The sequence below is a fragment of the Marmota flaviventris genome, chromosome 10 (assembly GCF_047511675.1).
Source record: "Marmota flaviventris isolate mMarFla1 chromosome 10, mMarFla1.hap1, whole genome shotgun sequence".
Lineage (NCBI taxonomy): Eukaryota > Metazoa > Chordata > Mammalia > Rodentia > Sciuridae > Marmota > Marmota flaviventris.
Window position 1 is genome coordinate 45,669,173 of NC_092507.1, and position 27,604 is coordinate 45,696,776.

Sequence of the window (27,604 nt, forward strand, 5' to 3'; positions counted from 1 at the left end):
AGAAATATAAGTGAACAATGAGACATGCACGATGACCACAAATGTTCCTGGAGTCCCAGGCAGGGAGTGAGGAGGAGCGGGGTGGCGTATGCATGAACACAAGGATCTTACGCATATTACCTCTACAGGTGCCTAAGATGTTAATATCAGAGATACTAAGATTTCATTTTTTTATAGCTCAATGAGATTTTTGTCTATAATCGCTATTTCTATAATATATAGAAAAACTCTTTGACTTGATGGCCCCAATTTTTGTTTGGAACTATGTCTTTGACCAAAGTCCAGGACCCACTTTCTCTTTCCGTTGGACCTCCCATCCTGCCCACCGACCTTGTGTTCATTGCCCTTGGCAATGGCCTGATGGCATGGGCCAGTCTTTTGGCCAAGACAGACTTTCACCTAGATTTTCGGGAATCAGGCCCCTTGTCATTCAAGTCTCCATTCAGGTGCCATCTCCCCAGAAATGCTGTGTCTCCCCATCCAAGGCCATTCCATCCCTAGCATCCATCCTTTGTCACACTACCATCTGATTTTCCTATGAGCACTCCCTGCTGTACATAGTCATCTCAAAGCTTTGTTTCACTGTTCAGTGTTCATTTTTCCACTAGATGTAAAGGTCACAGAGGCAAGGGAGATGTCTAGATTGGAGGGTGGCAACTAGCACTTAATCACAGGTGTGTTAAATAAACAATGTCCACCGACTCAGCCGATGCAGGGCATGGTCCAGCCTGCCTACACAGCCCTGAGAAAGTCCCTCATACTCTGCACTGCTTGAGCCAGACCTCACTCAGATGGCCGCCACAACGACAATTCAGGTCCCCCTCTAGAGTTTTGCCTGTTTGTATTCATTGCTGTTTCAGCCAACTTTCTCACTGCGGGGACGAAAACTCAACCAGAACAGTTTTAGAGGAGGAAGAGTTTATTTGAGGGCTCACAGTTTCAGAGGTCTCAGTCCACAGACAGCAGGTTCCATTCCGAAGAGCTCAAGGTGAGGCTGAACATCCTGGTGGAAGAGTGTGGCAGAAGGAACCAGCTCACATGATGATCAGAAAGCAGAGAGAGAGAGAGACTCCACTCTCCTGATGCACAATATGTACCCCAAAGCCACTCCCCCAATGTACCACATCCTCCAGCCACACCCCATCTGCCTCTAGCCACCACTAAGTTAATTCCATCAGGGATTAATTCACCGATTCGATTAAAGCTATACTCAATCATTTGTCTTCTACATCTTCTTATGTTGTCTCATACATGAGCTTTTGGGGTCATCTCACGTCCAAACCATAACAACTGTCTAAATACCGACTCCTGTTTCTTTCCTTTTTATTCACCCAAGAAATTATTTCATCCCAAAAGAACCCAAATCAATTAATCAGGAAAAAAATTTCCACGCTACTATCAAATTCTGGGCCTTCTGATTCTTAAGGACTTTTACTATCCACAGGTCATTCATCGTTTAACTAATTTATATCTCCAACCAACAAACTCTGAAGGAACCCGAGGTGTGAGCCAGTCCCTTCACTAGGATTTATAGGTGAAAGAAGACATAGCCTCCACCATGATTTTTTGGAACTGAGCCCTTACTCATTGTTAGGTTTCATTTGTCTAGAGCCTACTGCCCTCTCCAGCCACACTAAGCTTGGAAAGAATGTGTATGGGTACTGATGACAAGAATTTATTAATCAGTGATAGAGAGGAAATGAGAAACAATGAGTTAGCATTTGCTGGGCATTTCTAAATGCCCTAGTATCAAGATAAGCCTCAGGGCAAGAAAAAAAGGAAGAAGACAAAGGAGCATTTTTTTACAAAAGCACTTCCATACGTAGTTGAGAACTTGATTAGGAAGACAAGACTCTTAAATCACATATTGAAATTTAAGAAAACATAATACACTTAAATAGAAACCAGAATTGAATAAAAGATATCCATTAAGCAATGTCTTTATTGCATACATCTGTGGATCTTCTAGATAGCAATACATTATGCTGAGTGTTTGGAAAAAAAATATCTGAAGGATTAAGCAACTGTCACACGTCATCCGACTAGACACAGGAATCCTAAATGTCAGGTTTGTGACTTCCACGTTCTACTGGAGCATAACTGAGGCTCAGAAAATGTTAGCTTAACCAAAGTCACAGGTAGTTGGAGGCATCCAATCTCAAGCTCAGTTCTTCTGATTGCATGTCCACTCTTGCTTCCATGACACACAATGCCTCCATTTTATGGGTTAATGAGAGAAAGTGAAGAATAATGAACGTGGGCTAGAATGAGCTGAGGAGGCTGAGCTTAGAAAATGAAGGATGGATATGATACAACCACGGAAATTAAAATTTTAGTCATTAAATTGAGCATACTATTGCAGATTCAACTTATGTGATTAAACCATAAGGAACACTCTTACTATCAATGCCTGGTTAATTATATCACCCTTCCCTCGGGGACTTACTCTTGTTCTGAGAAGAACCCTACTTAAGATAAATGCAGACCTCTCGCCTTCTTGCATTCCCTGGTAGGATTTTTCTAGCTACATACCTATGCTTATATAAAATGATGGAAAGCAGTTACACTTGTGTGTTTCTGCACTGTATATGTAATCCAGAAGGTAGATATGCAAAATACAAAACCAGGATGAAGAAATCTGGCAGAGACTGTCTTTCTCATCAAAAACCATCCAGCATTTAGCAAGGTACCTGACACAGATTAGATGCTCAAGAAGTGTATATTGAATTATTGAGCTTAGCTGTACTTTTTTTCTCTTGTCAACTATCAGTCAACATAGTTATAGCGGTAGGAAAGATGATGGAATGAGAAGGACATCAAATGGTACATACAACTCTACATTGTGTACAACCAGAGAAATGAAAAGTTGTGCTCCATTTGTGACTAATGAAATTAAATGCATCCTGCTGTCATGTATAACTAATTAGAACAACAACAACAACAACAGCAAACATAGTTCTAACCTCTGCTATAACAACATCCAGAAGGGAGATCCACAAATATGCACTATAACTGGGGAAAGAAGGGAGAAAAGAGATAAACAACTGTGAAACATGCTGCTATATGCTGTTATGACCTTTGTTGACCTGCCTCTTCCCTGTCTGAGACACTATGACACTGGTATACACTCTTGGGTTCCCATCAATCAAGTCTAAACCTACTAACCAGAGCAGAAAATAGACCATTAGCTTCACCAGCAAGAAGGGCTGGAAGTGGTTTTGTAGCATAAACCCAACATTTGTTGGGCTTTTGGGGAAGGTCTAGACTTCAAAGAATAACTGATTTGGCATTTGTGTTCTTGGACAGTGTGTGGCTATACTTCTACCTGGGTTTGCAAGTATATTTTATTCCTTGTTTGGAATGGGAATGTCACCTATTGAAATGGATTCTCCTCATATGGGTCTAGTCCTTACCAGATCAGTCCTGTCAGTAAGGTCCTAATTCCCTTATGATGAGCTGTTGGATGGATTCTTCCATGGAAGCGATGTCAGGGGCTTATTCTTCTGGTCCTGTACCTCAAACACCCACTGCTCATGCCTTCTGCCACTAAGATCCATCGAACATATTCATCCATTATATTCTAATGCCAGCTGAAGAAAAATCCAGGTTTTCAGTGGCTCTATAGAGACAATTTACGCCTGTCTCAGTCACAGTCGAGTAGTTTCCTTCATGCTTACGTTTCTCAGTCGTGAACTGTCTTAGAACATTTCATGGAAGAGTCTGCTTGAGTTACGACAACCAAACAGTGTTTAGGGTTAAGAGAGCTCGTTTACCTTTTCCAAGGTACTACATATGAAAAGAGATAATAAGTAAATATTTATAGGCTGGCCTGTGATTGAAAATGATAAAGCAGTGTAGCACATTTTTATAAGGCAACTCTAAAATCCTAGGAAAAAGCAAACTTCACCATATTCTGAGCTTTCTTCTGAGTGTCAAAAGCATCTTTACAAATTTTTTCCCCACCCCTTTGGGGATACAGGGCATCTTAGTGACAAAGACACCTGCAGGTGCTTTTCCTATGCTTTAATCTTCTAAGTCTGGGTGAAGGGGTCATGAAGGTCTTTCCATGGGCAAAGAGGGATGGAGACAAAGAGAATCCTCAAGAGGGGGAAAGTGTCACGGCCCTTTCCTGGGGGGAGGGGGGTGCTGACAGATGGAGCAGGGGACAGACATCATAGGCACCTGCATTTCTAAAGGCCTTGCTCAGAGCATGTGCTACACAGAACTGAATGGCCTTTTTGATTTCCTTATTTTCACTTCTCCAAGCAGCAGCAGAAAGTGGACAGCAGAAACAAACACAGAATCCTTGGCACTCCATATATTCCCTTCCTGGTGGCTTCTCCATTTGTAGATGTTTCTCTACCAAACTGAGATTTTTCTAAACACTTCACATTTTTTAAGTTATCTACTATTGAGGATCCCAATATTTTACAACAAATACTAAAAGATTATAATCTACGGAGCATCCTTTATTTTAAATCAGCATTTCATTTGTAAAAGAGATAAACCCTTTCTCTCTAAGGATTTCAAAATACATTTAAGCAGAGCTATGTTTTTAGACAGTTGCCTTTTGCCATGTCCTAGAGCGACGATTCTAAACACAATAAACCAACTGGAAAAATTTCAAGGAAGGCAATTTTCAATCCATATCCTTTGATCATTGTTATTCTGGCAGCACGATTTGTGTACTTAGTAGATACTTGGTGAATTGACATGAAATGAGTCGCTGCCAGCTGCTGGAGAGGCCTGGAGTGGTTCCCCCTGACTGATTTACCCCAGTAGAAGTGTGAGCCATCAAGCCTGTGAGTAGGAATTATCCACCTGACTAAATGGGAAAGACAGGATTGATCAGCCATGATGGATATACACCTAAGTATTTATTATTACTATTTTAACCATTCTTAAGGGCTGCCTTGCTAGATGTAATTATGAGTGGTCCCTAAAAACCCTATAAGTAAAAATAACAGCTAAGATATTCTTGGGAAAAAAAATCGATGCAGGTTTCCTGGTTAAAGATGCATTGTTCCGCTGGGCGTGGTGGTGTACACCTGTAATCCCAGCAGCTGAGGAGGCTGAGGCAGGAGGTTCATGAGTACAAAGCCAGCATTAGCAAGGGTGAAGCACTAAGCAACTCAGTGAGACCCTGTCTCTAAATAAAATACAAAATAGGGCTGGGATGTGGCTCAGTGGTCAAACAAAACAAAATAAAACCAAAAAAAAGATGCATTATTTCCACAAACTCACACAGGCACAAACCTATTAGATGAAGTTTTCCTCAATGCTTTGCCCCCAACTCTATTTTATTATTATGTTTTTCTTAACTAAGATAACCAGATGTTAAACATCCAGCAAACCTCTAATGAGCAGAATGTGTGTGTGTGTGTGTGTGTGTGTGTGTGTGTGTGTGTGTATTGGGGGATGGGAAGGGGAGCTCCAAAGTGCTGACACTGAAGCTCTGGCTCTCCATACCCTGGTCTCCACCCTGCTGTCCAGTTTCTTATCTCTAGGACTCCCATTCTGCATCTCAGGCTTGCCTCCAGGACGAGGCAATTTTTAATACAATGAAAGTTTTGGCCCTTGGTCATTGCCTTTCACCACTGGGGTCTCTGGAGAAGTCCACTGTTAGAGACAGACCCTGGCACCAATTACCAGGTGGCATAAAGTGTTGGTGGTCACATCTCCTGGACCAGGAGGCACTAACAGACCCAACAGTGCTGCAGGAGACCTTGTCACCATGGAAGCCTCTTAGAAGGATGCCAACCTTGAGGGCACAACGTTCTTGGACAACTAGAACCCATTCAACCACACCTCTCACCATTGCTCTCTGGTGGTCTTCCACCTGGCCTTTTTTCTGTTACTATAATTCTAGAACATACTATACCTTCACATTCCTCCTTCCCTTTATCTGTGCTAGTTCCTCTACCTAGAATATTCTGCCTGCTTCTTCTTTAACATGCAAGGACTTTTGGTTTCCCTAAACCTCTCTGTCTGCCTGTCATACCTTCTCTAGTGGGCTACTCTCTGGCACAGTTGACTGGCAAATTTATTAATCCAATTGCATCTGCTGTCCCACATCCTTTTTAAACCAAGCAACATCTTAGTTAACTTTTTTCCTGAGTCTCAGACCTAACAGTGAGCTTGCCAAAGGTGCTGTACTCCAACACTTACTATGGTGCTAGACATGCTCAAAAGACCCCATGAATATTGGACACACTGGATGAGAGAATGAATGAGCAAAGGCATAAAGAAATGAACTGATGATGGACACATGAGAAAATAAATGATTGAGTGTTGCTTTTCTTCTCTAGAAGAAACTCTAGAGTTCATTATCACCAGCTGAACATTTACTGGGGAGTTACATATCACACATTCTCCAGCTGCAGATCAGAAGCAGGGAAGTACACCCTGAGAGGCACAGGATGGTATCTGCTGCACTGTCACTTTTAACCAGTAAACAATGTTAATTACCCTGCAAATTAGGGAAAGGGACTGCCTCAAACTTTCCCTCAGTGGCGTCAAATAAACCCCATCAATAGTGACCTAAAATGTACTGAGTGTCTATCATCTCTTCTTTTGTAAGATGAGGGTAAAAATATTAGTCATGAAATTATTTTCAGGACAAAAAGGTTATGAATTCTGTGGACATATAAAGCAAGGGTGTTATTATACACTAGTCATAAACTTACACTGAGCTCCTTTCACTTGCATAGTCATGCATTTTGAACCTCGCTTATTTTCTGTAGTGGTCTTTTAGGGCTGGAACTGCAGGTGTCTCCCAGACCTTTAGATGCAGAGCTCTTCCTCTGGGGTACACAGCTAGATTGTATTTCCCAGCTTCCCTTGCTATTAGGTGACACCTGTGACTGGCTGTAGCCCATGTAACATGAGTGGAAGTGAGGAATGCCACTTTTAGGGCTGGCCCTCAAAGACCACATTTGGAGGCTTCTCTATACCCTATCCCTCCTTCTTCATTTTTTCCATCCTACGGATTGAACCCAGGGACACTCAACCACTGAGCTACATCCCCAACCCTTTTTTATGTTTCATTTAGAGACAGGATCTCACTGAGGTGCTTACAGCTTCACTAAGTTGCTGTGGCTGACTTTGAACTCACAATTCTCCTGCCTCAGCCTCCTGAGCTGCTGGGATTACAGGTGTGTCCACCACCACACCCACTTCCTTGTCCCTTCTTGTTGCCCAGAGTGGAGACCAGTCCCAAGGACACCTTGGAACCTACTTAAAAGAAAATGATCTTTGCTCCTGAATGGCTTCTTGAAAAAGAGATGCACATGACTACTTCACCTGTCCAGTATGGTTATATGAGCAAGAACTGAACTCTAATTTTGTTTGAATGATAATCCACTTTCTTATATGCATGGCTAGAATTACCCTAACTCATACAACTGCATACTTCTTTAGGGAAGAATCCATAGCATTGACTCTACCACAAAAATTAGAACACTGCATAACAAGTAGTATATAATCACTAAGTGCTTCTAAAAGAAGAAAAAAAAAAAAAAGAATAAGCACATGACTGTATCAGCTAACAAGTGCCAGTGCTGAAAATATGTCCTTGAATTTGAATTCATGGACTTTTTCAAAATTGACTATAAAAACAGTGTTCAGAGTATTATGGTGCCTGGCTTTCCTGCAGTGTAATTCTTAGCACATATTGATTTTGAAGCTCAAATCTTTGCAATTCCCTGATAATGCTATTCCTCAGAATAATGAACCAGGAAGGTCCCCTACGCCCACAATTGTGCTTGTTGTGTAGGAACTGTGATTTTCTTTAACCACAGGTATCTGCATTTGCTCAGGCCCTCATTATAGTATATAGGATGTTATTTAATCTCTGGTAAATCTTTCCCTAACATTTTCCTTCCTTCTCAGGAGACCCAGTGGAGTCCCTTACAGTTGCTAGGTTGGCTTTTCTATCAGACTTCCCAGGTAATTATGAGAATGAACCCATCTGGTTTTTTTTGCTGCCCTTCAAACAAGGGAGATGTGTTAAGTTCACGATCCCTAGATGTGGGCAATGCCAAGTCAGGCCATCTGTAAGGGGTTCCCACAATACTTCAGGCTTGAATCAATTATTCAGCTGTCAAGTATCTCCTAAAGGCTTCCAAGTGGCTTTTGCAGGGGTGGAATTTATAATCTAGTTGGATAAATAAGAGAAATTCTCAAAATAGCATAGTAACTAAATATACATGTGGTGCTTGGATGTACAGAGGAATTCATTTTATATTACATCAACAATTTATTTAACCCATCATTCATTTGCTTATTGAGTATCATATCCCAGGTCTTATTCTAGGAGCTAGAGCTTTATCAGAGAATAAAACAATAGCCCCACACTTATGAAGCCCTATTAATAACATGATCTCAACTTGCCAAGGCTTTTTTTGCCTTTTCATAAAATATTCCTCTTCCTAGATTGCCTAGTACTGTTTCCCTCCACCACTCTACCCTGTCAAAGCTCTGTATGTCTATAAACTATCGTCTCCGTGCAAACTTCTGCCCAGGCATTTCCTCTTCTATTATGCAGCTCTGATCTACTATTTTTTAGATTAAAACGCATCCTACTTGATGCCCTTGTATTAATTTTCTTTGGCATTTGTCTTTGTATTCAGCGTGTTATAATCTCCAATATATTAGTCTACCTTCCCTTTTACAAGGGAGTTTTACAAAGCAAGTTCTGGCACACAATAATTCAGCCCACTTTCTTTGCTATATTAAACTCAACTACAGAGGAGGAAATCAAAGTCCAAAGAAGTAGGAGTGCTTGCCCATGACCACAGAACTACATAGCTCACAGCTGAAATTAGATCAACACCCCAGATGAATCAAATTCATTGTCATGGACCATGTGTAGCTTTTGGGAGTTTTGCATGGAGACAAATGTCAGTTCCTCACCTCAACTGGCATGATATCCTACACCAATCTGTCTATGTTTGGTAATATAATTATTTCTGTCATTAATTGTCAATATATTTTTATACAATTTATACAACTACTAAGGAATGTAAAAGGTGAAAAATCTAAAAGTAGTACCTATATAAGGATGTTTCAATCTAAGGGAAGAATAGCAAACACTAAAAACTGCAAAATTTAATAGTTATCTATCTTTTCCTATCACATAAAATCTTTAAGGACTGACTAACAGAACTCCTTTAGAGATTTTCTGCAGGGTGGCACGTAACTATAATTCCAGCAACCTGGGAGGCTAAGGCAGGAGGATTGCATGTTCAAGGCCTGCCTTAGCAACTAATGAGGACCTAAGCAACTTAATGAGACCCTGTGTCAAAATAAAAAAATTAAAAGGGCTGAGGATTTGGCTCAGTGGTAAAGTCCCTCTGGTTTTAACCCCCAGTACCAAAAGTAAACAAATAGAGGATTTCCTATTGCCTAGAACAAAAAAACTGGATTCTAATAAAATTTATTTAAAACAAGCTCACTTCAGCAAATCTTTGTAAGATTTTCCATTTTCTCACACTCCAGTTAAGAACCTATAGCTTTTCATCATTTCTACTTGCCTATCATTACAGCTAAGATTCATTTGCCTCCAATAGCTCTTCACTGTTTCATTACTTTGGGAACTATACTTACTGATTTTTACCTCAATAAATTACTAAATACATTATATGCATATTTCATATAATCCCTTAAGGGGGGATTCTTTCATTCCTCATTTTACAGATGAGAAATCTGAGACCTACAGAGATGATGCAACTTGAATACCATCATCCAGAGAGCAATTTTCAGAAGCAAAGTTTAGATTTACATTTTTCTGGATTCAGAGCTCAAGGTCCTTTTACTATATCAGAGTTGAGAGGCTGTATTGTGCTGATGCTGTGTGTGTGTGTGTACACAAACAGGCAGAGAGGAGCATAGCAGAAATTGGTTGGAAAACCAAAATGTGGCATCACTGAATTTATCAAATATTCTATTATTGTAAGTGAAGAATTTGAGGTATCTACTTGTTCAGCTGTCAGTCCAAGCCACTAGATCTTACCACTAGATCTTACCAATGTGAATAATCATCCCTTAAATATGCTAGTTTAAATAGTCAATTGTCTGTGTAAGTATGAAATTTTTTTTTGAAGTGAAAGGTCTTGAGATAAGAAGAAAATGGCTTTAGTGTTGCCAGTGCACAGAACCGTTCTTGTACGCCCAGGCATGTTATTGCCTTGATATTACCGTTCATAGTGAGGGTCCTTGGAACTTGCTGAAATGCTGAAACTTATGGAATATTTTGCAGGGATGTACACAGTTTCATCTGATACCCAGATGGCTCCTTTAGAAACCAACCTTTTAAAATTGTCTAGCCTGCTCGAGGTGGATGATTTTGTAAAGAAGTATTTAAAGGTTTAGTAATTTGTACAACCAATCACCTCAAGTACTCTGAAATAGCAGCAAGGAGCTCAAACACACCCTCGAGGAGACAAAAGGAGACATCATTAGACAGATGCTTATAGCTGCCGATCCCTTGATTCTCTCATTTCAGGACTTTCATCAGCTCAGTTTCAACAGAAAGCAAAGAACGAATAAATAAGAAAATAATAAAGTACCAAAAAGACCTTTTAACTTGCTTTTTGAAATTGAAAGGAAATTTGCTTTAAGTTTTCCTTGCTGGGCTCAAAACCCTTTTCTTCCAAACAAAATTGGTTGGGAGAAGTTTTCATTCTTTGGAGACAATAATTCTAGAAACAGAAAACTCTGGACTTTTGTGTGATCCGAGGACTTGGTATGGCACATGGTTTGTAGGGTGCAGGCACTGACCTGTGTCCTCGTGCACACCCCACCCACTCCACACCAGGAAATGGCTCCATAGAAACCTCTCAGACCAAAGCCCCAGCTGATGAATAGAGCCAGGGGCAGCATAAAAGCAGATACACCTCCAACTGCCTTCCTTCTCCTTTGAGTCCTTAGTGATAAGTCACAGCCATTGTTACCCCAATATTAGCCAGTCAAAGACTTCAAAGAAGAGTTCTCCAGAACTTAAAAGGGTAGATTTAATAATGGGGGAAATTCCATTTACAGCCAATGTCAAGATACATTCATTTTCCCTTTCCTTACACTTACAATACTTTCACCCATCACTGATAAATTATCAGTGAAAACCTGGCCCATAGCCCATATTCTCCTATCTGATTCCGTAGCAAGGAGGATTAAAATTTCAGGTAAGGTAAAGCCCTCCCTGCAATCTAAGTACTGGATTGAAAACTCATAGAGGCTTCTTACCCCAAAGGACCCTAGATGAAGCCAAGGCTCTTATCCTATTTGATTTCATTGAAAATAACTAAAAAGGCTCTTATTTAAATTTTATAATAATGAATAATTGTATTAAGAAACACTTTTTTTGTTTGAAAATTAGAAAATCAATTGGACCGTCTCCTTTTAGATGGATTCAACCTAAGATTTATTGCTGTGTTTTTAAAAAAGTTTATATATGAACCCAACAATTAATGAGTACTATTTGGCAAATATGAAGTCTCATGAATCTAGTACATGCTAAGAAAGTCAATGGATTTAAAATAAATATAGAAGGCGTATTCTCTGAGAAAGAGGGCACCAATCCCTGGCAAATGTTCCTGGCTGAGAGCAGGGTCTCTGCTGAAAACCTTACCAACAGATGGGCATTGGATCAACCCTACCATAGCACCAATATGAAATGGGTAAGGCGGATGGACGCAGGCAGGTTCGAAAGGAAGCTAAAGCCATGCTAACCTGGAGGACAGGAATTCAAGAAGGTGGCCAAATCTGTTGTGCAACTCAGACAGATGACTTCAGATAGCCAAGGGTCAGGCAGATGCACAGGATAAATCAGATTCCATGGAAGGAAGAGGTCAGCAGCCCACACAATGGATACTCTCACCCTACTTAATTAATAGGAAAGTGACATCCGGGCTTTCTTGCCACCCTACTGCTGGGGCTACTTGAGGAGTGAGTTATCTGATCCTTGAGGCTGGGCATAGCTGTGAGGAGTGGAGCTCTGCCCAGCTGGAGCTCTTCTGCTTCTGGATATACTCAGCACATTTGTGGCAGGCCAACCAGGCCAGCCTGCCCTGTGTGTATGGGGAAAAGGAAAGGATGACCTTGTCCTTGTCCCTGTGACCAGCCTGGGGACTGTTAGCTATGCAGACCTCATTTTAACTCAAGTAGGTCTCCAGGTGCAGACTTGGAGACAACTAGCCTTATGTCCAGCCCAGCTTTGCCAGCAACTCAAGGGATATTTTTATCTCCATTTGGCTCCCCTGTCTGGTTTGTACTTGGCTCAAAGTGCAGAGGAAGAGAAGCAAGATTAACCAAACTCTCCCAGAGATTGCCCAGCAAGGTTCCAGCTCACAAAGCTGGGCAGGAGGGAAGGAGGAAAGAGATTCTAGAGATAAGGAAGGTTGGATTTGGGGATCCTCAGATTCTGGTATCATCAGGAAAGGGCAAACAATCTTTCAAATCCACCACAAAACACAACACTTTTTTTTTTTTTTTTTACATTGGAAACAAGGAAATCCGTGAGTTAGCACTCTTTATTTTTATATTTCTGATACTGTGAGCTTGTCTGTTTCATTAAGAAAAACAAAACAAAACAAAAAAAAACCTTTACCGTGTTGAAAAACATATGGCAGCCATTCTTTACTCCTCATATATTTTAGTCTCTGATGAAAAATAATTGCTTTAAGGTGGGGGTGCCATGTTTGGACACCCTTAATCAGTGCATTACCCGATGGGACATTTATTAAGGATAAAACATTTCTTTTATCCCAATAGCTGCCTCAGCAGTTGTTAAGATGAGGAGGGGGAGGGGAGTGAAAGCCTTTATCATTTCCTGATCTCTCTAGCAAATTGCCAATTTATGCACAGAATATTACAAATACTGCTGAATTATTTGAGCCTGGAATTAATTTTGAGAATCTTCCCCTTCTTTGAGTGCCCAGGGATTTGGCTTATCTTTATTTGCTGAAGGAACCATGTCACTGAAAGCAGTCCCGGGATTATTTCAAGTGAATGAATAATGAGATGGCCCAGCTTTCTAATGGTTTCCAAATTCCGTGACTACCCCTGTGAGCTCTCCTGGGCTGGCTCATCAGCTAGGCCCTCACTGTGGGTGAAGCACAGCTTGGAAGTGGAAGCATCTGCATTGAGTAATTAAAGCCAACAAGGAAAACAAGGTGTCACCTGGGGTTACTGAAGGCTGTTTTGGAAAAATGAAGAAAAAAAAAATATTTCATCCTTCAGACAGCATCATTAGGGTACCATACAACACGATCAATTACCAAAAGCAGCTATTTCTTAGTAATTCTCTACTAGCATGAAATATATTAATCACAACAAAAATCAGTGCTCTTGCTAGAGGTTAAGTGTACACCAAATAAGAAAGTGGACTTCTAGGCTTCAAAACAATTGCAGATGAACCAAGAACCCAAATAAATCGCTGTTTCACACAAAGTTTTCTATGTACCATGGCAACCTAGCTGAGAGGACTCCACTCCTGAGGGCTGGTCAGCTACATGACCCATAGCCATCCTGAAACACTAAATTTCATTTACTTTTCTTGCTAAACTATTAATATATATTGTGGAAAACTTGAAAAACAAACACAAGGATGAGAACAAAATTCATGCTTAATCTGAAAAACAGAATCCATTTAATATTTAGAGTGTTTTGTTTCAGTCATTATTTTTCTACTCATTCTCAAATACACACACACAGTTTTTCCACTGGGATCATAAGTATCATGCTATGTCCTTAATCACTAAATATACATGTACATACACACATATACACACCTACCATACATAATACTCTTACGTCTATAATATAGAATATGACTAGTTTTTTTTTAATTGTTGAATCCCCAGCATTCAAAACAGCATCTGACATATAGTTGGTGCTCAATAAACATCTTGTGAACAAGTAAGTTAAATAACATGAATGAACAAATGAATGAGTGGTTTTTCTCTCTGCAAATGGTTAAAAGTCAAACTGGATGAGCACTGCATCTCCAAGAAACCAATATGTCAGAAGCAAGCTTCTTTACAGCTATTTCTGGAGTTCATAAAGTCTGAGTGAATCCTGGCTATGGTACTGTCTTAACTCATTTCGTTATACACAGTCAGCTTTCTGTATAAAAGGCCAGCTATATATGATAATTTTATGTTACAATATACAATGTATAATTATATGATATTATATATATAATAATTTATGCTATATGGGTTCCACAGCTACAGATTCAATCTGAGGATTGAAAGCACTTGAAAAAAACGTTGCATCTGTATTGAACACATACAGACTTTTATTCCTTGTCATTATCCCCTGAATTATAATAACAACTGTTTGCATCATACTAGGTATTGTAAGGAACCTAAAGATGAAATAAGATATACAAGAGGATGTGTGTAGGTTATATAGAAATACGACACCATTTTATGTAAAATACTTGAGCATCCTCAGATTTGGTGTCCTCGGGGGATCTTGAGGATACTAAAGAAATGACTGTACTTTATGTATCTTTTGCAAAACCCAAACAACATTTCTCCTCTAGCATGGAAACTAATAACCTAGCTCTTCTGTATTGTTTTTAAAATACAACACAAAAGCAAGCCCTTTAAGAACATTCAAGTCTCTTTCAGAGGCTGCTGACAGAATCAGAATGTTAGCCCGGAACATCCACAAGCCCCTCTCAAAATATTTCCAATAATGTTGTTGAACTGCCATTTCATTAAAAAAAAAAAGGTTGTAACTGTCTACTGATTAAGCATTAAACCTAAGATATCATAAATGACTTATGTTCAAGGGGCTGCCATTTTCTGACTGATCAGCTCTTTGGGTGCAATTCCAATACACTGGCCTTCATGTGCCATTTATGAAATGTATATCTTAAATCAGCGAAGTGAAACCAACATCATTAATTCTACAAAAATCAGGGAGCCACCACATGTATTATCCTGCCCCGTGCATCGTTATCAGCATGTTACTTCCCATGCTGGATATTACCATTGCTTGATATTATCCCTTATTACTTTAAAAGCAATTTTACATTTCACATCCAAATTAATGGCTAATCTCCAAAGACTTATTATGTTTAATTACTTTTTGTTCCTGAATCCTCCCCCCATTCTCCCTGCACATTCTCTGCTTAAATGATGCTCAAGAAACTTGAGGTGTAATCAAGGGATCACGAAAGTTGTTCAACTGTGGATGCTAATTAGAATGGAGGCAGGATTTAGAAGATAATCTCTCCAAATTCAAAGGGTCTCTGAGACCCACGGAAAGGTCATATTTGTTCAGTTTGAAGGTCTGACAAAGGACAAGGTTTCTAGGTCCAGCTCTGCCTCTCACTTGCCATGTCCTTACACAGTGGCTCCATCTCTCCAGTCTGCATGCCCTGCAGGTGCCCATCAGAGCCCTCCCCAGGTCACAGCTGCACTTGCTCACACCCAGGGCCTGACACACCCTTCCCATGTCCACAGCCTTAGCCCAGAGCTGCCTGTTCCCACATGGGACATCTGACTTCAGGATACCACTGCTCTTTTCAGATTCTGACCTCTGGCTTCACGTTTTTGCACCACCTCACCCTGTTCTTCAGATTCAAACCCTCGCATAATGTTGCCAGTTCTCTATTCTCTACTTCCCCGATCAAGCTTTGTGCTTGTTACTCAGCTTACCTATTCCCCAAAGTGGACAAACCTTGGCCTTGTGGATTTTCCAAAGCAGCTGCCAGCAACCAACAGCCTAGCAGCCCCTGTTCCTGGACCAGACGCAACCCAGTCCCAGGCCTGTTCTGAGCAGGATTAAACCCTAGGGGCTGCAAAGTCTTGGGGCTTGGCATTTAAGTGGGTTTGGAGATCTGGGATGTAGGCCCAGCTATCTTCTCTGAGTTTCCTTCACTGACAGACCTGGGATCAGACATAACTCAGCATGAGTCTCCTGCCTGAAACCTGTTCGGGTCCCCACTCCTGAGCTCTGCTGGCGGCTTTTCCCAGCACCCAAACCTTCTCTTGGAGGGGAGCTGGATTAGTCTCTACCTGGTGGCCATGGTCCTGCTTCTAGCAAACACACTGGTCAGCTGCTTCCATCAGGCTGAGTGCTATCTCCCATCCTCAAGGCATGGTCAGTCAGAGGCTCTGGAGTTCTCAGAGCTCCCTACCTTTTGCCTGATTAAAAACAGGAAAATCTATGCTTAGCATTTTTTTTCCATGTCTGTATGATAGATAAAATGCATGTATTATTGTTTTTTTGTTGTTTGTTTTGTTTTTTACATCCTTCCAGTAACTCACGTAAGGGATGTATTATTATTCCATTTTTAAAATGAAGAAACTGAGATCAGGAAGGGTGGTCTGGGGCTCCACAGAAATGAGTCTCTGTGACTGGACTGGACCCATATCCATTCCTTTCCTGTGCAGGTCAGGTTCTCCTCTGCTTGTGTTCATTTCCTATGCTGCTACAACAAATCACCTGGTGGCCTAGAACAACAGAACTTTATTCTCTCAAGGTCTGCAAGCCTTGTTCGAGTGGTAACTCAGTCTAATTGGACAGAAATCAAGAAGTAAGCAGGGTGACCTCTCTCTGATGACTCAAGGAGACTGTCTGATCCTTATCTCTTCTGGTTTCTGGTAGCTACAGGTGTTCTTTGGCTTGTGATTCCATCACTCCAATCTCTGCCTCTACCTATGAACACAGCACCTTCTGCTTCTATGTCAACCCCCACCCTTGCCAGTCCCCTTGTCAAAAGGACATTTGTAATTGCACTTAGGGCCCACCCAGGTAACTGAGGATAATCTCCCCACCTCAAGGCCCTTAATTCAATAACACCTGTGAAGTCTCACATTAGGTAACACGCAGATTCTAGGATTAGCACATAAATATTCGGAGGGCCCATTTTTCAGCTTAGTAAACATCACATTTCCAATTTCCACTCCTTAAAGCTGCTGGAATTTTTGTTTTCTGGCATTGTGAATATAAAATTAATATTCTTAGCTGGGTAAAGTGGCACATGCCTATAATCCTATCAACTCAGGAGGCTGAGGCAGGAGGATTGCGATTTAGAGGCCAGCCTTGGCAACTTAGCAAAGACCTTGTCTCAAAATAAAAAGAGGGCTCAATGGTAAAATGTCTCTGGGTTCAACACCCAGTAGTAATTGGTAGATAATACACAAACAAGCAAATTCATCCAAGTGAATTTTCTAGGTTTCCATAAGTATTTGTATTGATCATACCCATTCTTCAAAGTAGCAGGGAAACAGGCATTAGTATGCTCCTAAGACAGCTGAGGAAAGTGAGTATCAAGGGAAGAGACTCTCACCAATGGTCCATCGGGTAAGGAGAAGGTAGCAGAGATGTGAACCCAGCAATGCCAACTTGCCAGTGACCATGAGGACTTTTATGCCAGATCCATTGGCATGCTCCTTGGGACGTCTCAACTCAACAATTTCCTTTCTCCTTCCCAGAGAACACATGTCCTCCCTCCAGCACTCCCACCAGGAGTCACCCAGAGTCTCGGGCTGCTCATCCTACAATCTGCTTTTGCTAGCCCGAGCTGGGCAGTCGGTCCTCTTCCAACACATCAACAAGATGATTTCAATGAGCTTTTCTCCCCAAATCGCTTTCCTCATCCATGAACTGTGTTACTTTCTCCCCTTGTAATTATTCTACATTTTTGTACTTTGAACTACATTTACCATCTGCTAGCTCAATTACGCAAATGATCCAAATCCTTTTGAATCTGGTTAAATTGTTGGACGGGATTTGCTCTCTCCCCACTTCTAAAATCATCTGTGAACCTGGATGTGACACACAGAGTCATAAATAGACGGGACAGGAAGGTGGGAGGTGGGGGTTGGGAGGGGGGGCAACATGTCAGGATGATGTCAGGGACAGAATAGTTGGTGTGGGCTTGGCAAGGGGTGTGATTCTGTACCCATGTCCCCAGGAGCTGGGGAGTTAATTGTGTCAACCTCCAAATATGCAGGTTCAGCACCTTTGATGTCTCATTTTCTCATACTAAAAAAAAAAAAAAAAAATGAACCCTACTTTCTCTCGCCTCCCTGGAAGATTTTTCTGAGGATTAATGAGATGGTTTTGATTAAGCACCTTGGAGAGAAACACTGCATAGATCACTGGCATCTGGATAATGCCACAGTGAGCTGTTGTGAAATCGGAGCTGACATCAAAACTCCCTGCACTCACATTCTCCCCTTTGATCTCTGCCTTCGCTGGATAGGGTCCTCTTTGCATCCAGGCCCCTGTGTGACCTCTGTGGGTTCACCAATCATTCACCAACCAACTATAGCAAGCTCCAGCTGGGGAGAGAGAGAACAGACACAGTGCTGTCCTCAGAGGACTCAAGGCTGAGAAGGGCAGTGGGCCAGCAAAGAGGGGGATGGAGCATTAGTGGGGCTGGGCTGCAGGGAGGGAAGCAGAGGACGCTGGGGTGGGGGAGGTCCCTCACTCAGCCTGGAGCCAGCTGTCAGGGTCCTTGATTCCAGAGTGATGAACCGCAGAAGGAGCCAGCCGGGCTCTCCAGGAGAGAGGAGGGAAAGTAGTGGGCTAAGTGAAAAAGCACATGCAGAGGCCTACGGGATGCAGGCAGGGAATGTTCTGGAAGGTTTGAGGCACCGCTGGTTGCTGGTAAGCAGAGGCAGAACAACCTTGAGGGACCGTCAAGTGTGTGGAGTGCATGGCACACAGGGGAGGGCACTGTCATGTGGAATTCACTCGGCTCATGATGAAATTGGCCTGCAGCCAGGAATGGGGAACCAGCCTGTCTCTAGAGGAACTTGTCTTCTGCCAGGTGTTGCCCATGACTTCTGGACTTCTGTGACCCCACCACACGAACCCAGAAATTAAAATTGGACCAAGCCCTTAAGTGGCATCTCTGGGTCGTCACAGCTTTTCAGATAAGTTGTTTTTTAATTTTTTTTTTTTTAGTATTTACTTTTTAGTTGTAGATGGACACAATACCTTTATTTTATTTATTTTTATGTGGTGCTGAGGATCGAACCCAGGGCCTCACACTCACTAGGCAAGCATTCTACAGCTGAGCCACAATCCCAGCCCCTCCAGATAAGTTGTTTTATGTTTTGTTGTTGTTGTTGTTGTTGTTGCTGTTTTACATCAACTCCCATTTTTGTTTGATCATTTCGTTCTGTGTGCTCCTGATCATTAGATCATGATGAAAACATGCTCCGAAGACTCTCAGAGCTCTACAAAGTAGGCATCGGGGATCCTGAGCACACAGATGACTCTGCCAAGGTCAGCCTCACAGAGCAGCTCTGCAGTGGGAGGAACCAGGCCTGAAGACTCTTCATTCCTTCACCCCCCAGACACTCAGCCAGGCCTCTAGCACATGAGGGGTGGGCTCTTGGCATGCCCATTTAACAGTTGATGAAAAGGGCCCAATGACAAAATAGTAGTTGTTTCATAGAGAGAGATACTGGGGCTGAGGAGTCCTATAGGAGGACTCAGCACTGTCTGTCCCACTCCCGCAGGGGCTGTCTTTGACACTGCCCCAGGATTACTAGGTAACAAGTGTAGTGTTCATCTCTGCTCCCTGTTCCCTCTAGTGTTAGGGGATGGACAGATGAGGATGGTGGGATCACCAAGTTAGGAGAATAATTCTATAAAATGAGTCCACTCTGCTGACCAACCACCTGCTTTTTTTCCTAAGCAGTAATTTACCTGTAGCCCTCTGGGTATGTCACATTCCTCAGCAAACTACCTGTTCACTGCAGGAGAAATTCAGGCCCCAAAATAATATTGATAAGAGGAACACAAGTCACCCTGAAGGCAGAGATTTTATGACCTGTTCCTAAACTCTGGGAGATAAGGGTCGTTTCTCCTAACCATAAAACCTAAGAACGTATGATTAAGAATCCAATTAGAACAGGTCAGCCTGGGCCAATGTGACCTAGCATTGCCATGACAGTGGGGTACTTCAAAGTCTGATGTCATCATGGTGTCAGTCAAAAGTCAAGAGGTGGAAGGGATTCTCTGGAAACTTCTCTGGGATTTCAGAAGAGGCACGTGGTCGCTCTCGAGCTCTCTGAGAGGACCCACTTTCTCCTTTGAGAATGGCCCCTTTTCTATCCCTCAACAAAACTCATGCCTGTTACTTTAAATGATGTGTCTGAAATCATTCTGACTTGATCACAAGAATCAGAGTTTGAAGGGGGACTTGGCGTTGCCTCAGTTTCTCAGAATGCCCCAGCTCTGTAACACTAGGAGTGTCAGCTCCCTGAAGGCAGTAATCAAGAGGAAAGAAAAATAAGGACTGCACCACTTGCTCAGAGCCCAGCAAATGGGAATTACTCAGAGTACCTGTTGACTAGTGAATGCAGGACGAGCCACCACCAGCAGAGTGAACTTGAACAAGGACTTCCACCTGAGTAACCCTCAACTCCACTTCTTACCTGTAAGGTGACAATCATACTACCTGTCTCACAGATTGTGATGCAGATTAAATCATATTAAGTGAACACCAAAAATACTTTCTTAAACTTGAGTGTGACATAGAGTGATTATGTCCCTCTAAGGTATGGGATACAGGGCATCCTTGTAATCCACTCATTCATTGTTCATCACTCATCTGGCTGGAATTTGCACTGGGCTAAAGAACGTGAGAGAGTTATAGCCATTGTTCTCAAGGTCACTGGTGCAGGAGGGAGGTGTTTTGAGAAATGGGGATTGGGGGAGGATTTCCAGCCAGTCCTCAGTTTGACTCAGTTGAACAAGTGGAATCCAGAAAGCAAGTTAGAGAGGAAGTAGAGAACACACCTGAAGTGGGTTGAGAAGCTACTCAACTTGGAAGCAATTTATAAATTTGTGTTTATTAATAGTTGTAACTGGGCATTGCTATTCCCATGGCACCAATGAGGAAATTGAGGCTCAAGTGGAGTAAATGAATTAACCAAGGTTATGCAGCTTTTGGCAGACACCATACCTGAACCAGGCTTGTAGGACTGAAGTCATGTTATTACAGTAAAAGGCAAACCAGTCAAAGAGAAGGTTTGCTTGTCTGGAGAGCTCTTATCAACCTTGAGTGTCATGGTTAACTCAGCCTGTGGCCTTGCCCCTGCAGTCTCCCCCAGAGACACCCACAGGGATGAAGATGGAACACCAATCCCAGAGGTTTGCCTATCTCTGCTGTTGAACCACCAGGCAGGGATGCATTGCTAATTAGTTGGCAAGTCCCCAAAGGAATTTTTTTCTTCTTTTTTTTTTTTTTAAGTAGTCAGTGGTTTTAGTCCCACATCCTTTCAGCTCTTACCCTGAGCTCTTTGTAGAAATCTATTTGCATCTGTAAGAGATTCATTTGCATCCAGTTTCACCAGTGGGGTTAGACTTTCCCTTTGTAAAATACTGAGCCCACAATGAGAAATGTAATCCAGGGCCTCCCAGAGCCCTTCCTCTTGCTCTGAGAGCACCAAATGATGGCCACCTCCTAGTTGCTCAAAATGCAGATTTGAGGCAGGCAGGAAGGACTGCATGAGCTCCACATGTGTGCCAGGTGTCAGGGTTGTGGGCATGTAAATCCTCTACCCCAAGGAAGTCACAGACATGATGTCTCTAACTAGCATTTTAAAAGTGTCTCTTAAGATCAGTGTGACCTAAGGCAAGTTTATGAACTGCCTTGAGTCTAAGTTTCTGTAAAATCAGAAGACACCACTTTTTTTCAGTGTTTTATTGTGAAGATTAAATGAAATGATGCATATAAACATGCTTCATGAACCCCAGGACCTAGTCAGAGCTCCTCCACCATAGCTGATCCCAGCCTCAAGGGTAGGTGCCAAAGGCAGGGGAGAACTGGGGAGTGATAGGGTGGTGGTGGAAGTACTTAGCAGCATGGTAGGAGCCCAGCAGGAAACATAATGAGGTGTCATCACTACCTAAGGGAATAACTGCATCTCAAAGGCAAAATAGCTGGGAAAGCTGCAATTCTTTCAGGATTGGGGAGAAACTCAAAAGAATGGTGGGTGAGCGGGCTAGATGCCAGTCACAGGGAGCTAGCTTTTGTGCCAATAATTTTCAATACATTTGTTATTTCCTTAAATCTTGGCAAGGATTTTCAAAAGCAGCATTCTGAAGTGGTTAAGTGACTTAACTCAAGTCACAGCAGTTTGATGGAGTTTGGATCCAAGCTCAGGTGTGCCTTGTTTCAAACCCACCCTGTCCCTTGCCATAGGGGCAAATTGAAGATATCAGGAACACAGACTCCTAAGATCCCCACCTGGGAGGATGCATATCAGATGTGTGTATGTATATGTGTGATGCTGTACTTGGCATTTTGCATTAAGCACATTTGTTAAGGTGTCTCCCAACCAAATGGTGAACTCCTTCAAGAAAACGGTCTTTTTCCTTTCTGTACCTCATCCTATTTGTACCTTGCATCACAGAGCCTAATATAACACTTAACAATCACCCCCCCCCCCCTTATTTGCACTGTAAGTGATGGAACCCAGTACTTCTTCCACACGGAGCAAGCGCTTCACCACTGAGCTACATCAGTAGCCTCAATTTATTGCTTTCTTGCTTGGTTTTGTTGGTTGACATGTCCCAAGTGCTTAGACATATTGTAGGTACTTGGGACACTTCAATGAGCAAGCACAAAAAATATCTTTATAGAACTTACATTCTATTATAGGAGACAGATATTCAACAGGAAATGTAAGAAATGAGTAATTAAATATATGCTTTTTTTTTTTTTTAATAAGGTGAGTGAATGATGGAATGCAGGATGGGTATCTGACCTGCTTCTGACTGCTCTCCAATCTGGTCATGATCACATTTTAATCACCAATTTCCCAGTGGAATTACAGTTTCCATATGCATATCCCTGATTTTATCCGCTCCCACATCAGTCCTGTGGAAAACTGCAATTATAGAATTGCCTTTCATAATCATATGCCCCATTCTGTGGGAAAGGAAACTGAGGGCCATAGATGTCATGTGCCTTAAATAAGCTGAACTTTTAGGGAGTGGGTGAGGATGAACCCTGGACATTTGAGAACAGGTCCAAGATCATCTTCCACCTCACCACCCCGAGCTCTGGGTCTCACACTCCTCCTGGCTGAATCCCCTAGTAGGAACAGTGAAGAAAAATTAGATTTCCTGTTTAGCATTTCTGTGATTCCCTGAGGCCTCCATCTTATCGTGTTTTCTGATCACCTAGTTGATGTCTCTGGTGCTTATATAAATATCTCAGCTGTCGATATTAACAACAATACTAATCTTGGTAATAAAAATCAACTGCTTATGTATGTAGTCTTTTACAATATCTAGGGGGTATTACTGAAACCTCATTCGATCCTCTGGAAAAACAACAGTTAGAAATAGAGCTGAGACTGATATTATTAATTTCATTTCATAGATGGAGAAAAGAACAGGGGAGATGAAGAGACTGGACAGAGCTGTCCTGAGCCAAGTGGAAGCCAGACCCTCTAGGACACCAGCGGGTCCCCTACTCTTGTGAGCCCCTCTGCTGGCTCCAGGTGCCATAGATGTGCTCCCAGCACCTCTTTCGCAGCTTCCCACCCCTCCCCTTCCATGAGTCAGCCTCTGCCACCATGATTTCTCATTTTTATGCACCTGAGTTGTACAGGATGTGCGTTCTTGTGTGGAAGCCTGTAAAATCTATTTATGGACCTAATTGTCAGTTTTCATGAGTGACAGACACACAGTGCTTTGACTACCCAGCCTAATGTGTCTGTATCTGACATTTTAAATAGAACTCTCTCCCCACCTCCCTGTTCTTTTAGGAAGTAATTTGAGATAGCAGGTATTTTTATATGCATATATCTTTAATTATATCTACACAACTGTCAGAGATTAATGATTTCCTCAATCTGGCTCTTCTTAAAGAAGAATTCGGAACTCAATGAAATACTAAAAAAGCACTTGGATGGATGTTGTCTGTAACAAAGACATTCCCAAGCGAAGGCTTTGGCTTTAGTCAAGTTTGAGTTCTCGTTGTAGATTAATTTTGTGCGACGTTTCTATGAATTATTGAAAAAGCAGCACTCGTGTGGACGGCAAACATAAATAGATCTATACATGTAAACCAATAAAAAAGCATGTGACAGCCGGTGAGCAGGCTTTGAGTGGAAATACTCTCCTGCCCCAGGAGAAATCAGTAACAATCGGTCCCAGGTGGGATCCATGTACTTTGACCCCAAAAGAAAATCTCACCTTCCCATGTAAGCAAACTCAATCAGAAGCATGGGGTCAGAGAGGCCTTCAGAATGAATTCATCCACCTCTCCTGCTTGAGACCAGAGTTCCCAGTGCAGTAAAACTCATTTAAGCATGGCTCTTGGGGGCCACGCAGAAGGCAGGCCAGGGGCACATGCTAAGCACGAGGTTGGACTCTAGAATCAAGGGTCTCCCGATATGGATGGAATAAAAAACAAGCAAACAATCATCTGCACACAAAGGAAGAAAGGTACTGAGGGACATTCGTGTACTGCCATCAGGAAGGAGAGGCAGAAAAACCAGGCCTAATTTCTCAGCTAATCAGGTATATTGGGCAAGTTAACTGTTCTTTCTTCCCATTGAGATGGGACTGGCTGTTAGTATCAAATGAGGTTGGTCTCTCCTTCCCATGTCCCACCTCACTTCCACTGCTGTCCTAGCATGTGTTCTAGCACCCAAATTTCTCACCATTTGTTCCCAAACACCAATTCTCAATACATCGAGCTTCTTAGGTGGCTCACGCACATCTTCCTGTGTTTAATAAACTCATCAACTCTCAACACCTAGCTCCAGTCCCACTCCCCCAGGAAGCCTTCTCCAATTGCCTAGGTACCTTTATCATTCCCTGAATCCCCAGCAGCCCCAAGAAGGTGCTTATCACACTAGACTATAGCTGTTTTGCTGTCTTTCCTCAGAGCCAGTTGGTGTTTCAGAAAGCACTGCATTTATATATTATTGAGGACTGGCTCTGGCAGACAGATAACTCCATGAACTATTGCTTAAATAGATGGTGAATGGATGGATATACAAATAAATGAGCAATGTGTGCACATACTTTGTAAACTATAATAAAGGAGGCCACTGTTTAATGAATGTTTACCCTGTCCCCAGATGCATAGGTACCTTTATCTCATTTCTATCATTCATAATAATTCCACAAAGTAGAATTGGTCCAAGTAAATTTATGGACTGGGTGCTGACTAATCCAAACTAATTTCAGTGACAGACAATGCCAGCGCTTTGGATGCTATGGTGGGCAAACAGAAAGATACTCTCATGTCCTAACCTGTGGATCCTATGAATATGCTCATATTTGGAAAAAAAAATTGCTGATACAATTAAGTTAAGGATCTTGAGATGAAAAGATCATACTGGATTATTATATAGGTGGGCCCTAAATCCAATGAGAAGCATCTTTATAAAAGACAGACAGAGACTATGTGAAGACAGAGCAGAAAGAGATGTGGCTACATAAGCCAAGAGATGCCAGTACCCATTATGGAAGTGGAAAGGGATAGATTCTCCCCTTGTCTCTCTCCAGATAGAACAATGCTGCCAACATCTTGCTTGGGATTTTTGGCCTGAAGACCTGTGAGAAAGTAAATTCTGTTGCTTTGATCACCATGTTTGTGATAATTTGTTACAGCAACCTCAGAAAACAAAAAGCTAGGAAGAATTTTCTCTAAGGCATGTAGCTATTCATCAGCGGAGATAGGATTCAGGTCTCCACCTGACTTTGTGCTTTCTGGGGTGTCAGGATTCCTCCCACTAGTGGGCTTTGCAGAGAGACAGCTCCAATACCCTGCACTCTGCATTCCTAACATCCAGAGATGCCCACTAGTAAGATCTGGAGGCACCTGCTACACAGTGGGGTTGAGGATGAGGACACTGAAGGGGGTGATTTTTACTCCTTCAGCATTCTATGAATTCCTATCCAAAAGCACATATAATGTAACATAAAAGAGAAAGTGGGAAGAATGAACCACACTCCAACTTAAAAGCCAGTTTTGTCTTCTCCATGGGCATCCCAAGGTCCCTCTCCATGCTGCCATGTCTTAGAGAGTAGGGGGGGCTGAGGAAACTATTATAAGAGTTGGTTTTAACATCCCAACTCTCCATAGGATTTATTGAATCATTTATAATTCCGAGAATCTGAAGTACATATTTAATATTTGATTCTTAATCCATAAATATTTACATGCAGGGATTTCTCTATGTTCAACAAGACCACAAGAGGGTCTGCACTTTTAGCCAGTGTGACCCATGAAACTTTACAATTCCCTCCTGCAAAGCAAGGAGCATTTCTTCAAGAGCTGCAATGTAGGAAAGGGTCATATACACCTGGGGTGAGCCATGAGCACCAAGAACCAGTGAGGGATTCAGCTTTGGGCAACCACTCCAGACAGGGAGAACAAAACCAAACACTGGTGTTGCACTAAGAACTTCCAGAGGTTGCTGTGGCATTTCCTGTTACCTTTATGACAATTACCATTTAAAAATGTGCTTCTAATATGAAAGTATTGACATAGGCACTAAGAAACCTAGATGACCCTCTTTGAATCCTTGGTTAGAAATCTTGGAATGAGCCAGGCTTGGTGGCGCATGCCTATAATTGCAGCAGCATGAGAAGCTGAGACAGGAGGATCACGAGTTCAAAGCCAGCCTCAGCAACTTAGTGAGATCCTGTCTCCAAAAAAAAAAAAAAAAAAAAAGGCTGGGGATGTAACTCAGTGGTTGAGTGCCTCTGGGTTCAATTTTAAAAAAAAGAAGAAAGAAAGAAATCTTGAAATGTTGTTGGCAGTCTCAAGATACACAATTTTATTCATTAACTTTATTAAGTGTGTGGCATTCAGATGGAAGTTGTAAGATAAAAAGATCAGGTTCCTTGAGAGGGGTGTTACTCTTGTCCTAAATGACTTGTAATAGAATGAGAGCTGTTACTCACTAAATTCTTACCATGTGCCAAGACTTCCACTGGGTTCCATACATACACTAATACTCCACATCATGATTTTATGGGTGAATAATGAGACTCTGCATGGTAAATAGATCATTGGAAGAACCCTTTATCGAATATTGTGGAGCCAAGTTTCAAACACAGACAATCCCTCAAGAGCCAGTCAGGCAACATCAGCCCTTGTCTGCTCTTCAAAGAGGGAATTTAATGTAGGAAACCCTTACAATGGTGTTAGAAAAGCTGAAAGGCCAAAAAAAAGGAAGTGATACAGGATTAGTGAGAGCAGGAAGCTGCTAGCCCTGGGATTAGACCAACAAAAGAAGGAGGTGCCTTGATCAGAGCCCTGCCTGGAGATGGGGCCTTGGTGGCTGGAGCTATGCTGGGGTTACTCTGGAGGGTCATGGGTGGAGACACTGTGTGTCAAGAGTTGGATCTGCAAAGGAGATTCAGCTATTGCCAGAGCCTCAGCAGAGCGAGGAGAAGAAACTCTCTATTTGCCCTAGTCCCAGGTCTCACACCAGGGCCTGCTACTGGCTGACTATAGCCCCAAGCCCATTATCAGGAGAGCCCAGGGAAGATGAATCTGTGAAGGTGGGCTCCCTGGGATATGAGGAATGTCCTGCCATCACAGGTGGAACATGAATCCAAGAGCAAACAGGTAGGGGCCAGCATTCCAAAC

The 27,604-nt window shown here is 42.1% G+C and overlaps 1 protein-coding gene across 2 annotated transcripts in view; it reads right to left on the reverse strand.

Annotated features, from left to right (window-relative positions):
* Dab1 (DAB adaptor protein 1) overlaps window positions 1-27,604 on the reverse strand; it is a 279,191-nt gene that overhangs the window by 231,784 nt on the left and 19,803 nt on the right. The window lies entirely within an intron of this gene.